Raw genomic sequence first — 11,931 nt, 5'->3', positions numbered from 1 at the left:
AAATAGATATAACTCATTTCCACCATATCAACTCTTCCGGTAGTAAAATAATATCTCCGGTCATCATTTTGTCACTTCATGTCCTACCCGATGATCAAATTTTAATCTTTAATTAAATTAAAGAATACAAACGTTAATCTACTTAGAAAAGTGTATTGCATTAGGATTTTAAAATATTTTTTATTATAAAAAATTCTTTTAGTATTTAATAAAAAAATTAATATAAAAAAACATGTAATATTCAATTAAGATAATTATAATTTTTTTAAGATTTTTTTAATACCTGATGGTATTCAATTAAAATAATCCAAATTTTTGTATGAGTCCATCAAAAGTTGGTAGTATTCAATTAAAACTTTTTTTATTTAAAAAAATTGTTGGTATTAAAAAATATATAACTTTCAATAGATTATTTTAAATAATAAATTTTGTGAGACTTTTTAGTATAATTTACATGAAATTAACTATCAAACAATTTTACCAAAACCTTTTTAAATTTTGCATAACTTTTTTTCCCTTTAGACTAATGATTTTTGGTTTACAAATACTTTTATTAACATAAAAATTTGAAATATATTGTTACTATATCAAATTATTGTAAAACTAGCTAATGTGCTATATTTTAGTTTATAGACTTATAAATTTTATCAATACATATTATAAAAGAGACGAATTTTGATAATTATCCTTTTGATTTTAACCTTTTTATTATATACTTTTATCTCTAATTTCATACCACACACTTTAACAACTATATTCTCTTTAAGTTCTCTAAACAAATAAAATATATAAATATAAAATGTTTGTTTCTCTTATTAATAATAATAATTTAAGTTGAGAAAATTAATCTTAACGTTAATTTAATATTTTGTAGGTTAATAAAGGATAATTTTTAATATTACTTCTCCGGTTATGTACCTTTACTTAAAACTTTGACAGACATTGATTTATAAGAGGTTTCACACAAAAGAAAAACTTTTTTGGTTCTTTAAAGCCAGCAAGTAACTTACGGGTAGTTTAACAGAAGATCACGCGAAATGTTTAGTGAGACTAACATGAGAGTAGAGGATGTGAATTGTGATGCGATTATATTGTACCGTCACCTTAGATGCTACGTGGCACAGAATATTAAAATAAAAATAAAGACAAATTTATTTTATACATTGTCTTTCTCTGACTTGTTTTGTTGGTTTTTACTTTAGGAAAACCAAAACTTTAATACTTCTATACATTCTTTTCGAACTAGATGTATCTCTAAGAAATTAAAACTTATTTTGACTAAGCATAGCTAAGAGTATTCATGTAATAGGGACCCCAATTTTTGTTAAATATTTATTTTAATGCAATTGAATAACAAAGTAAGAAAATGATGGAGTCTCGGTTTGACTCAATTCCATAGAACTTCTTGCAACTCCTTGTAATCACTTCAAGCAAAAGATCCGAAGAAGAAGAAGGAACAATGTTGATCAATGATAAACCAAACTTCTCGGTTTAGAAGAAGTTTAAGCCTAAAGCTATAAAGAGAAAGTCTCAAGGTGAAATGGAGAATGAAACTCTCCTTGATGATTTCAGCTAGAGAGAATTGAGATCTTGATGAAGATAAATTCTCATTCAATTCCAAAGTAAGCAAAAATACACGGTCATTTGAAATATATAGTGTTCTTACCGGAAATCTGCTGTAGAGCTGATCTGCCAGGTAAGATCGGTGAGCCTCCTTCACGGGTACGTTGGTGCTCCAAGATGGGGGTGATACCTGCAAAAGAGACTCCGATGCTAAAGTTAGTATTTGTGGGAGTATGAGTCTCGTATAAATAATGCACGTACCTTTGTGTGAATTAGGGTTGTGTTGGGCCTTGGGCCTGAGATCTGTTATGATCTGATTAGATAGTAGATCTCGTCTGGAGCGAGATCCCCGAGATCAGTTATGATCTGATTAGATTGCAGATCTCATCTTGAGCGAGATCTCGGAGATCAGTTATGATCTGATTAGTTTGCGGATCTCATCTGGAGCGAGATCTCCGAGATCAGTTATGATCTGATTAGATTGCGGATCTCGCTTAGGCCGAGATCTCCTAGTGCGTGCCCGAGGTTATTCCACGCTGTGATACCGAGCTCGAGCTCGGCATGGCAGTACGGATAGTACATTAGCCCCCTGAGCTCCGAAGACCGTAGGTCGAGGAGTTAAGTCCGAGCTCGTCAAGTGGCTGTGGCCCTTCGCGTACATCTGCCTGTCGAGATGCCATGTGTCATAGCCGTCACCTCGTTCCCATAACGCGTGGGCGGCGCGGCGACAAGATTGTATTTTTATTTGTTTTGATGGCGTGGCCTTTTTGGGCCGATGTGGTGTTCCGATGTCCATGTTTCATGGTCGAGCTAAGGAGCTCGGCAATAATGAGCTTACTGCTTGGTTAGGCTGGTAAACTTTTGACCGAGTCAGCAGTTTGGTGAAGGACAAGTCGATAACTCGGTTGGCCAGTACACTTGTCCCCCAAGCACCGAGTGATGTAAGAGCAAAGGGGCTTCTGAGGAGTTCCCAAATTTGTTGTTTGAAGGTTCAAATTTGACCTTGTTAAGTAGATGTGATCTCAAGGTTCGGACTTGATCTTGGCATAATAAGGTTCGTACTCGACCTTGGTTAAGAAAATGTAATCTCAAGGTTCGGACTCGACCTCGACATAACAAGGTTCGAATTCGACCTTGGTTAACAAAATTTAATCTCAAGGTTCGGACTCGACCTCGGCATAACAAGGTTCGAATTCGACCTTGGTTAAGAAAATGCAATCTCGAGGTTCGGACTCGACCTCGGCAAAACAAGGCTTGTACTCGACCTTGGTTAAGAAAATGCAATCTCAAGGTTCGGACTCGACCTCGGCATAACAAGGTTCGTACTCGACCTTGGTTAAGAAAATGTAATCTCAAGGTTCGGACTCGACCTTGGCATAACAAGGTTCGAATTCGACCTTGGTTAAGAAAATGTAATCTCAAGGTTTGGACTCGACCTCGGTATAACAATGTTCGAATTCGACCTTGGTTAAGAAAATGCAATCTCGAGGTTCGGACTCGACCTCGGCAAAACAAGGTTCGTACTCGACCTTGGTTAAGAAAATGCAATCTCAAGGTTCGGACTCGACCTCGGCATACCAAGTTTCGTACTCGACCTTGGTTAAGAAAATGTAATCTCAAGGTTCGGACTCGACCTTGGCATAACAAGGTTTGTACTCGACCTTGGTTAGGAAAATGTAATCTCAAAGTTCGGACTCGACCTTGGCATAACAGGGTTCGTACTCGACCTTGGTTAAGAAAATGTAATCTCAAGGTTTGGACTCAACCTCGGCATAACAAGGTTCGAATTCGACCTTGGTTAAGAAAATGCAATCTCGAGGTTCGGACTCGACCTCGGCATAACAAGGTTCGTACTCGACCTTGGTTAAGAAAATGTAATCTCAAGGTTCGTACTCGACCTTGGCATAACAAGGTTCATGCTCGACCTTGGTTAAGAAAATGTAATCTCAAGGTTCGGACTCGACCTCGGCATAACAAGGTTCGAAATCGACCTTGGTTAAGAAAATGCAATCTCGAGGTTCGGACTCGACCTCGTCATAACAAGGTTCGTACTCGACCTTGGTTAAGAAAATGTAATCTCAAGGTTCGGACTCGACCTTGGCATAACAAGGTTCGTACCGACCTTGGTTAAGAAAATGTAATCTCAAGGTTCGGACTCGACCTTGGCATAACAAGGTTCGAAATCGACCTTGGTTAATAAAATGTGATCTCAAGGTTTGGACTCGACCTCGGAATAACAAGGTTTGAACTCGACCTTGGTTAAGAAAATGTGATCTCGAGGTTCGGACTCGACCTCGGCATAACAAGGTTCGAACTCGACCTTGGTTAATAAAATGAGATCTCAAGGTTCGGACTCGACCTCGGCATAACAAGGTTCGAACTCGACCTTGGTTAAGAAAATGTGATCTCAAGGTTCGGACTCGATCTTGGCGTATCAAGGTTCGAACTCGACCTTGGTTAATAAAATGTGATCTCAAGGTTCGGACTCGACCTCGGCAAATCGTCACGATTAATGTGCCAATACCAAAAATGTATGGGAATAAAGTTTTTTTGTTGATTATTTTTGAGGTGTGCCTCGTTAAAACCTTCCTTGGCCAAAAACCCTTTTCTTTAGTGGGAAAAAAGGCTGAGGAGGAAAAAGAGTACGTCACCTGAATTTACAAGTTAAGAGAAATAAAATTTGAGGTGGGTGACATTCCAAGTTCCGAATTTCTCTTCGGAGGGGTCTATTCTTGCCTCTCTCACCCCACCAAACAAGGTCGCCAACTTTAAATATTTGTGGCCTGACCTTGGTCTTGCTTTCCTTGTGGTTTGTTGCGAACCTGGTCACGAAAAGCAGAGTGCTCTTCCATTTGTATGTACTCGGCAGCTCGGGCACGGAGTTCGTCCATATCAGTGGGAGCTCGGCGACACAGGCTGTCCACAAAAGGTCCCGGCTTGAGCGCCATGAGCATGGTCTGTAGGGCGACCTCGGGATTCAAGTTGCGAATCTTCACCGAGATGCCAACAAAACGTTCCATGAACGTCTGTAGTGATTCGTCGTCGCCCTGTCTGAGGCTGGCCAGAGCAGTCGACGTTACGAGGTGAGGTTGACTCGTTGCATACTGCGCTGTGAATCGTCTGACCAGAGTGTCAAAGCTGTCAATTGACTCGGCAGGTAGCTGGGTATACCAGCTGAGTGCGGCCCCTTTGAGCGAGGTCGGGAAAACCCTACACAAGATAACATCATTGTTAGTGTAGAGGTTTACCTGGGTCGTATACAGGTCAATATGTTCATCGGGGTCCGTCGTGCCATCATAGCGATCAAGGTGGAGAGGCTTCCATCTACGGGGGAGTGGAGTCTCCATGATGCCATCCACAAAAGGATGACGGCGAAAAGTTTCTTGACCCTCTGTGACATGAGTGGGGGCCCTGCTGACATCCTGAGTCGACTTTTGCGTCGGTGCATGAGACCGATGCGTGGCAGGTCGTGGAGTCGGTGCTCTGGTCGTAGTTCGGGGTTTAGAAACCGAATGCCCTTCGTCCTCATTCAGGTTACTCTGCAGAGGGGGTTGATCTGAGGGACGCCGAGGGAGTTGGGCACGAATGCGCTCGTTCTCGGCGCGTAGTGCCGCTAGGTCGGCTTCATTAGCGGTGCGCATTGCCGCTAGATCAGTTTCGTGCTTGGCACGCATGCTTTGTAGGTCGGCGGCGTGTTGTTGCCGCATCTATTCGACCTGGTCGATCAGCCTCCTCAACGTTGCTGCGTCACTATCCATGGTAGTTGAGTGATCCAGGTCACCTGTTGCGCGTCTGCTGTGGCTTCTGGTGAAAACCATACAGGTGGCCGATAAGAGCTGTCTTGATCGGCCCCACGGTGGGCGCCAAATGTTCTTACCGGAAATCTGCTGTAGAGCTGTAGTACATATAGGCTTAGGAAGAGTATGGAAGAAGCTAGCCTAACCCAAGATTAAGATAAACCATGTTATGGTTTAAGTTAACCTTTAAACGCCCAAATTTGAATTCAAAATTCAAATTTGGGTTCCAACCATGTGCAAGCTCCATTTAGATGTGATTTGGCTTGCATTTGAGGAGCATTTGAGTCATGCCATGTGCGTCACTCCACTTGGCCAGTCACATGGTTCAAATGCTTGCCAAATGTAAGCTAAATCACATGTAAATGAAATTACACATGTGATTAATTATTCCTAAGTCTAGAAATGACCGAAAATTACAAGGCTCAAAATCCTATACTACTTGACCAAAATACAAGGTTCACAAACAAAATTACAAGCCCAATGAGCCAACCCTAATCTACATGGGTTTTAGTGCACAGTCAAACTAAAGAGGACTATGGGTTTTTCTTGTTTATTGGTCCATTCTTCCTCCAACCTCTTTACCATAGTCCTAGTGATTGGACTCTTGGCCCCTGGGCCTCCATTAGAAAAAAAAATGAAAACGATACATCCTACGAGAAGAAAATAATCTAAGAAAATGTGATGTCACATTTTTCTTTTTCCCACCGAATGCCATATTCTTGTTTTTTCTTCTTTTCTTTTTATTCACATTACCCTGACATTCTTCCATTAACACTTTTATAAGTTGAGTTTAATTAAAGAAGTATGGATTTTAAAGATTATCATACTGTTAATGATGGAAGTGAATAGAAGTGGTTGATCTTCTTCTTCACTCTCCACCTTCAATCCCTTTCTTCTCTTGAGGTCTTGACTCGCCAATGATGAATTTCACCCTTGAAGGAAACTCCAATGGTATAGAAGCACTAGAAGTGTGCTCGGTTACTTCCAAAGGAAGTAGAAGAAGGATGTACCAAGGCACAAAGGTTGGAAACCTTTGTGAAGGGACCTAGAGGAGAGAGTTCTTCACGGATCTTTAAGGCTTTGGAAGAAAGAATTTGAGAGAAATTCTAAATATTATTCACCCAAAGTGAGGGAAAAGGTTAGAGTTACAAATATATAGAAGGAGGTAGCTCAGGGAACAAGCTAACCTTAACCATCGTTCAAGTGAACCATGGTTTGGTTGCTTGACCGTCCAAGCTAGTTAAGAGGCTTATGGAGCAAGCTTCTCACTTAGCTTGCTTGGGAAGCAAGCTAAGGAGAAGCTTGTAGCACAAGCTTCCCAAGCTTGAAGGCAAAGAGAAGCAATTCAGCCATGTGAGGAACCAAGGCAAGCTAGGCGGCCTTTTAGGCTAGTTTTCTCACTAATCCGATTTGAAAAAGTTTGATTTGGTTTAGTTAGGTTCATCCAAAAATGATGAGACCTAGGTAAATCAAATCCTTGAAAAATTAGGAGCAAAACAAGTCTAATATGTAAAATTTTTCCTAGGCCCAATTCTGTCCCAATTACTAGTCACACCCTCAAGCATTACTAATTGTCACCCCACTTCTACTACTAAAAAATAGAAACATAGTGTTCTTCAAGATTAGGTTAAATGGAGTCAAAGTCTCTAAGTAACCTACCTGAAAAATAATATACAATGATCAATAAAATGAAATAAAGTGTCTCACAAATACAAAGGCAAAAATAAGCCTATATAAGGTAACTATGTACAAGTTTATATACAACAGAGTCATGCCTTCTCTTCATGATAGGTTAGTCCATATGAATAGTACCTTGGGCTTAGAAAGCTCACTAGTCTTCAAGTTGTCCAGTCCCTCCTGAATGCTCATTGTCATAGCTCTAGTGATTGGGCCCTTAGCCCATGATCCATCAGTTAATTAATAGAAATATCTCAATTTAAATTTAAATTATAAAATATATTATTTTAAATATATTAAACTGTTTCTAATCAATATCATTGGCTATATTTATTTATTTAAAATACCAAAGCAATACAAATTTGCTCACCATTATAAAAGTTTGTATTTCTTAGACATGTTTTTTAATATAATTCACATAACTTAATTTATATTATAATATGTATCCAATTAATAAAATAAAAATAAAATTATTTTTAACTTTTTCCAAATGAAATACATAGTCATTTATATTTAGTTTTTTATTTTCTTAAAATATTAATATAATATAAAAATTATTTATACATTACATGGATAAAAATTCAACTATATATATTAAAAACGAACTTTTATATTGTGATAATGTTTTCTAGGAACTTCTCTTTAACAAGAGTCACTACTAGAATTTCTCTTATTACATGCGACTTTTCCTGCAAATTTTTCATAAAAATTCGCAGGAAACGTTGTGTTCTTACTGAAGATCGGTCGTAGGGGACGATCTACTGGGTAAGATCGGCAAGCCTCCTTCACTGGTACGTTTGATGCTCCAAGATGGGTGTGGTACCTGCAAAAGAGACTCCGATGCTAAAGTTAGTGTTTGTGGGTGTATGAGTCTCGTATAAATAATGCACGTACTTTTGTGTGAATTAGGGTTTCGTTGGGCCTTGGGCCTGAGATCAGTTATGACCTATTTAGGTAACGAACCTCGTCTTAGCCGATGATATGAACCCAGAGGGATGGATTCGTTTTACGGATCTATCTAGGTTGGAAAGCTCATAATTAAGAAATTAAAAGAAAAAAATATGGATTGAGGTAAGAAATGGAAGAACAACGCCACAATCCCTAAAGATTGATAAGTTGAGGAAGATTCGCCACTTTGAATTAGGAAATTCAAGGATAAGAATCAAAAGTAGTTCCTAAGAACCTAGAGAGAGAAAATCCTCTCAATTGGAAAAATATCCAAATTCTGAATAATTCATTTTCTCCCCAAACTTTTACAAATGGTTCCTATTTATAAGCTTAGATGGGCAAGATGACATAAATTCCCACTAACACTTAATATTGACTCTTCACTAGCCCACTAACTAAGCAATAAATTCCCACTAGCATTTATTTCCCCTTAGCAACCTAAAAGGCAAGGCAACCTATCATATTTATTTAATAAAATAAAATAAAACGAAAATTACATTAAAAATAAGATAATGAACTTATTAATTATTCAGTCCCAAACTACTTAAATTCCTAGTCCATTATTGCTTCTTCTTGATTCACATCATACCCTCCTTCTTTGAGAAGATTCGTCCCGAATCTTTAGACTTTATTTATTTCCTAATTTATTTAATTCACTAACTACTGCCGAAACGTAAATGCTTCCTCCTGGGTCGAAGACATCTCGCTTGTATCCATCTCTAGCTTCACCTGTTGGTAAGTTATTAATCATCAATGAAACAAATAAAACCTCTTCAAACTCATAACCGCAAACGTACTCAATGAATAGGAATTGAATCCCATTCAAGTGGCAGCTTTGGAAAATAGTAACTTCAAACAACAAATCAACTCCATTTTCCAGGTGCAAGGTCTCTTGAATTTTATTTTGAAAGGTGGACTGAATGTATAAAGGTGCATTAGGAATGATGTTTACATGCTTCTTCAAACAAGAAAACTTGTCCTCTTGTTCCTGTAAATTTGACACATCAAAAGAAGAAAATGTAACGTTAGAGTTGTCATCTTCCTCTCTATGTATCTCATCTTCTACTCTCCTCTTCTCTTCTCTTTCTTTTTCTATCTTTATTTTCAATTTCAGTTGATCCTCATGTACATCGTCGGATGATAGACATATCAACTTAATCCTTCGTCCACCATGCACAAAAGAAATAGAAGGTCGTTCAGGATTTATAATTTTATTATACAACCATGGCCTCCCTAATAACATATGGCATGTCTCCATGGGGGCAATATCACAAAGAACTTCATCTTCATATGTTCCAATAGAGAATTTAATCATTTCTTGTCCATTTGTAGTGGGCAGACATAATTTCTCAACCGCCCTGCTGCTCACGACATTTCTGAAATTAAATTCATCTACTGCAACCAAGAATAGAGAGTCGTCAACCAAACATCTTGTATAGTAAATTTCCATTTCCATTCCAAACCCAGAGCCGAAGCTCTGATACCAAATGATATGAACCCAGAGGGATGGATTCGTTTTACGGATCTATCTAGGTTGGAAAGCTCATAATTAAGAAATTAAAAGAAAAAAATATGGATTGAGGTAAGAAATGGAAGAACAACGCCACAATCCCTAAAGATTGATAAGTTGAGGAAGATTCGCCACTTTGAATTAGGAAATTCAAGGATAAGAATCAAAAGTAGTTCCTAAGAACCTAGAGAGAGAAAATCCTCTCAATTGGAAAAATATCCAAATTCTGAATAATTCATTTTCTCCCCAAACTTTTACAAATGGTTCCTATTTATAAGCTTAGATGGGCAAGATGACATAAATTCCCACTAACACTTAATATTGACTCTTCACTAGCCCACTAACTAAGCAATAAATTCCCACTAGCATTTATTTCCCCTTAGCAACCTAAAAGGCAAGGCAACCTATCATATTTATTTAATAAAATAAAATAAAACGAAAATTACATTAAAAATAAGATAATGAACTTATTAATTATTCAGTCCCAAACTACTTAAATTCCTAGTCCATTATTGCTTCTTCTTGATTCACATCAGCCGAGGTCTCCCAGCGCGTGTCTGAGGTGTGTATCCGAGGTCGTTCTACACTGTGATGCCGAGCTGGAGCTCGGCTTCGCGGTACGGATAGTACACTAGCCCCCCGAGCTCTGAAGACCGAGGGTCAAGGAGTTAATGTCGAGCTTGGAGGGGAGCTGTGACGCTTCGCGTTCGCTTCCTTGCCATACTGCCATGTGTCGAAACTGTCACCTCGTTCCCATAACGCGTGGGCGACGCGTTAATGGGAAGTGACGGTTACGCAATGATGACTTGTGCTCGTCATAATGGGGCTCATTAAATGTGTCGTCTGTTGTGTTCCCTGGCTGACACGTGTCGCGACCGTTTTGAATTTTGGAGGTTTCTTTTCTCTCTCTCGCGCCTCTTCCCCTTTCACTTTACTCTTTTTTCGTTCTTCAGTTTCTTGCACACGCCGATTTCGTTCTCCTCCGCTCACTCTTCGTCTTTGCTTTCCCTGTCTCCATTTTCCTCTGTCACCATTTCCAGCAACTAAGTTCTCCTCCTTCCTTATTTTTCTTTCATTTATCAAAGGAGTACTAGGTATTTCAATTTCCCTATTCTTCTCCTTCTTCTCAAATCTTTTTGTTTTCTTGATGGCTGGTAATGATGGTGCCACTCCTTCTGCGCCTGCCAAAGGTAAAGGCAAGGCGCGTGGCAATGCGGTGGCCGCCAAAAAGAAAAAGGGGGAGAACTAGCCTAAGGAACCCTCTTCCGGCATCCCTGGCTATGAATGGGTCAAGAGTGAGGTGGGGGAGTTCCAGAGTGTTTTTAGGTCATTCATGAAGATCAATGCGATGCGGAAATCGCATAGGATCTGTGAATCTTCCGTTTCCAAGTTCATCCGGCTCGAACCCTGTCGGCCTGATGAGCGCGTCTATATGGGGGGTCCTTTTGACCCTCCTTTCTTCTATATGTACTAGTGCTTTTTTAGGGATTTGGGCGTGTGTCTTCCCTTTTCTCAATTTGAATGTGATTTTTTGAATTTCGTCAACTCGGCACCTTGCTAGTTGCATCCCAATAGTTGGGGTTTTTTGAGTGCTTTTCAAGTCCTATGCTCGACCTTAGGGATAGGGTTATCTCTTCCTATTTTCTGCATTTTTATCAGCTGAAATTGGGCGTCCCTCCTTATGGTTTGGCGTCCTTGAGTGGTAGTAAGGCTGAGGGGCTGTTTTCTCTTTACTCCCAGTCTTATAAAAACTTCAAACAAGAGTTTTTTCGGGTTCGGCTTGTCGATGTCAACCCATTGGAAGATGGGGTATTCTATTTCGGCGGGTTGTTGAAGTTCCCCCTTTACTGGCGGCCGGCCCCGGCTAGGTTTCATGGGGTGGAGAACTTGCAATTGTCAGCCTCAGATACTGCTGCCATTGCGGACCTTGAAGCACTCCCTCGTCCCTTGGATTGCAAGCTCGTTTTGTTGCTTGCTAACTCGGCGTACAAGGAGAGGGGTCTAGAGAGTGAGTATCTCATCTTTTTTGGCTGCCAGGGTTCGTAAATTTCTTTTACTGATGTATCTGTTTCTTGTATTTGCAGGCATAATGGGCAGAAGTAAGTGGCGCGAGTTGAAATCGCACTACAATGTTGCCGAAATTGAGGTCCCTAAGCCTCAAGAGGAGGAGGTGGCCCCCTTAGAGACCCGAAGAAAAAGAAAGAGGGGAGAAAAAGAGGTCGGGGGGACCTTTGCCCCTCGAGATGCTGAGGAGGTGACCTCCAAGGCTGCTGATGCTGATGCGGTCGACCTGACTGGGGGTTCTCCACCCGAGGGAGCTCCTCAGGTGGCCGCCGAGGAGATCGCCCAGGCTGCCGAGCAGGCTGCCCAGGCCACAAAGGTTGGTTCCTTTCTTTGTGGTTTTTCTTCTATACTGCTCTTTTCTTGCTTGCTGAC

This window comes from Cajanus cajan, chromosome 5 (genome assembly GCF_000230855.2).
Source record: "Cajanus cajan strain Asha chromosome 5, NIPB_CcT2T_4, whole genome shotgun sequence".
NCBI lineage: Eukaryota > Viridiplantae > Streptophyta > Magnoliopsida > Fabales > Fabaceae > Cajanus > Cajanus cajan.
The sequence above is the reverse complement of the archived record's forward strand: the minus strand, read 5'-3'. Positions refer to the sequence as shown.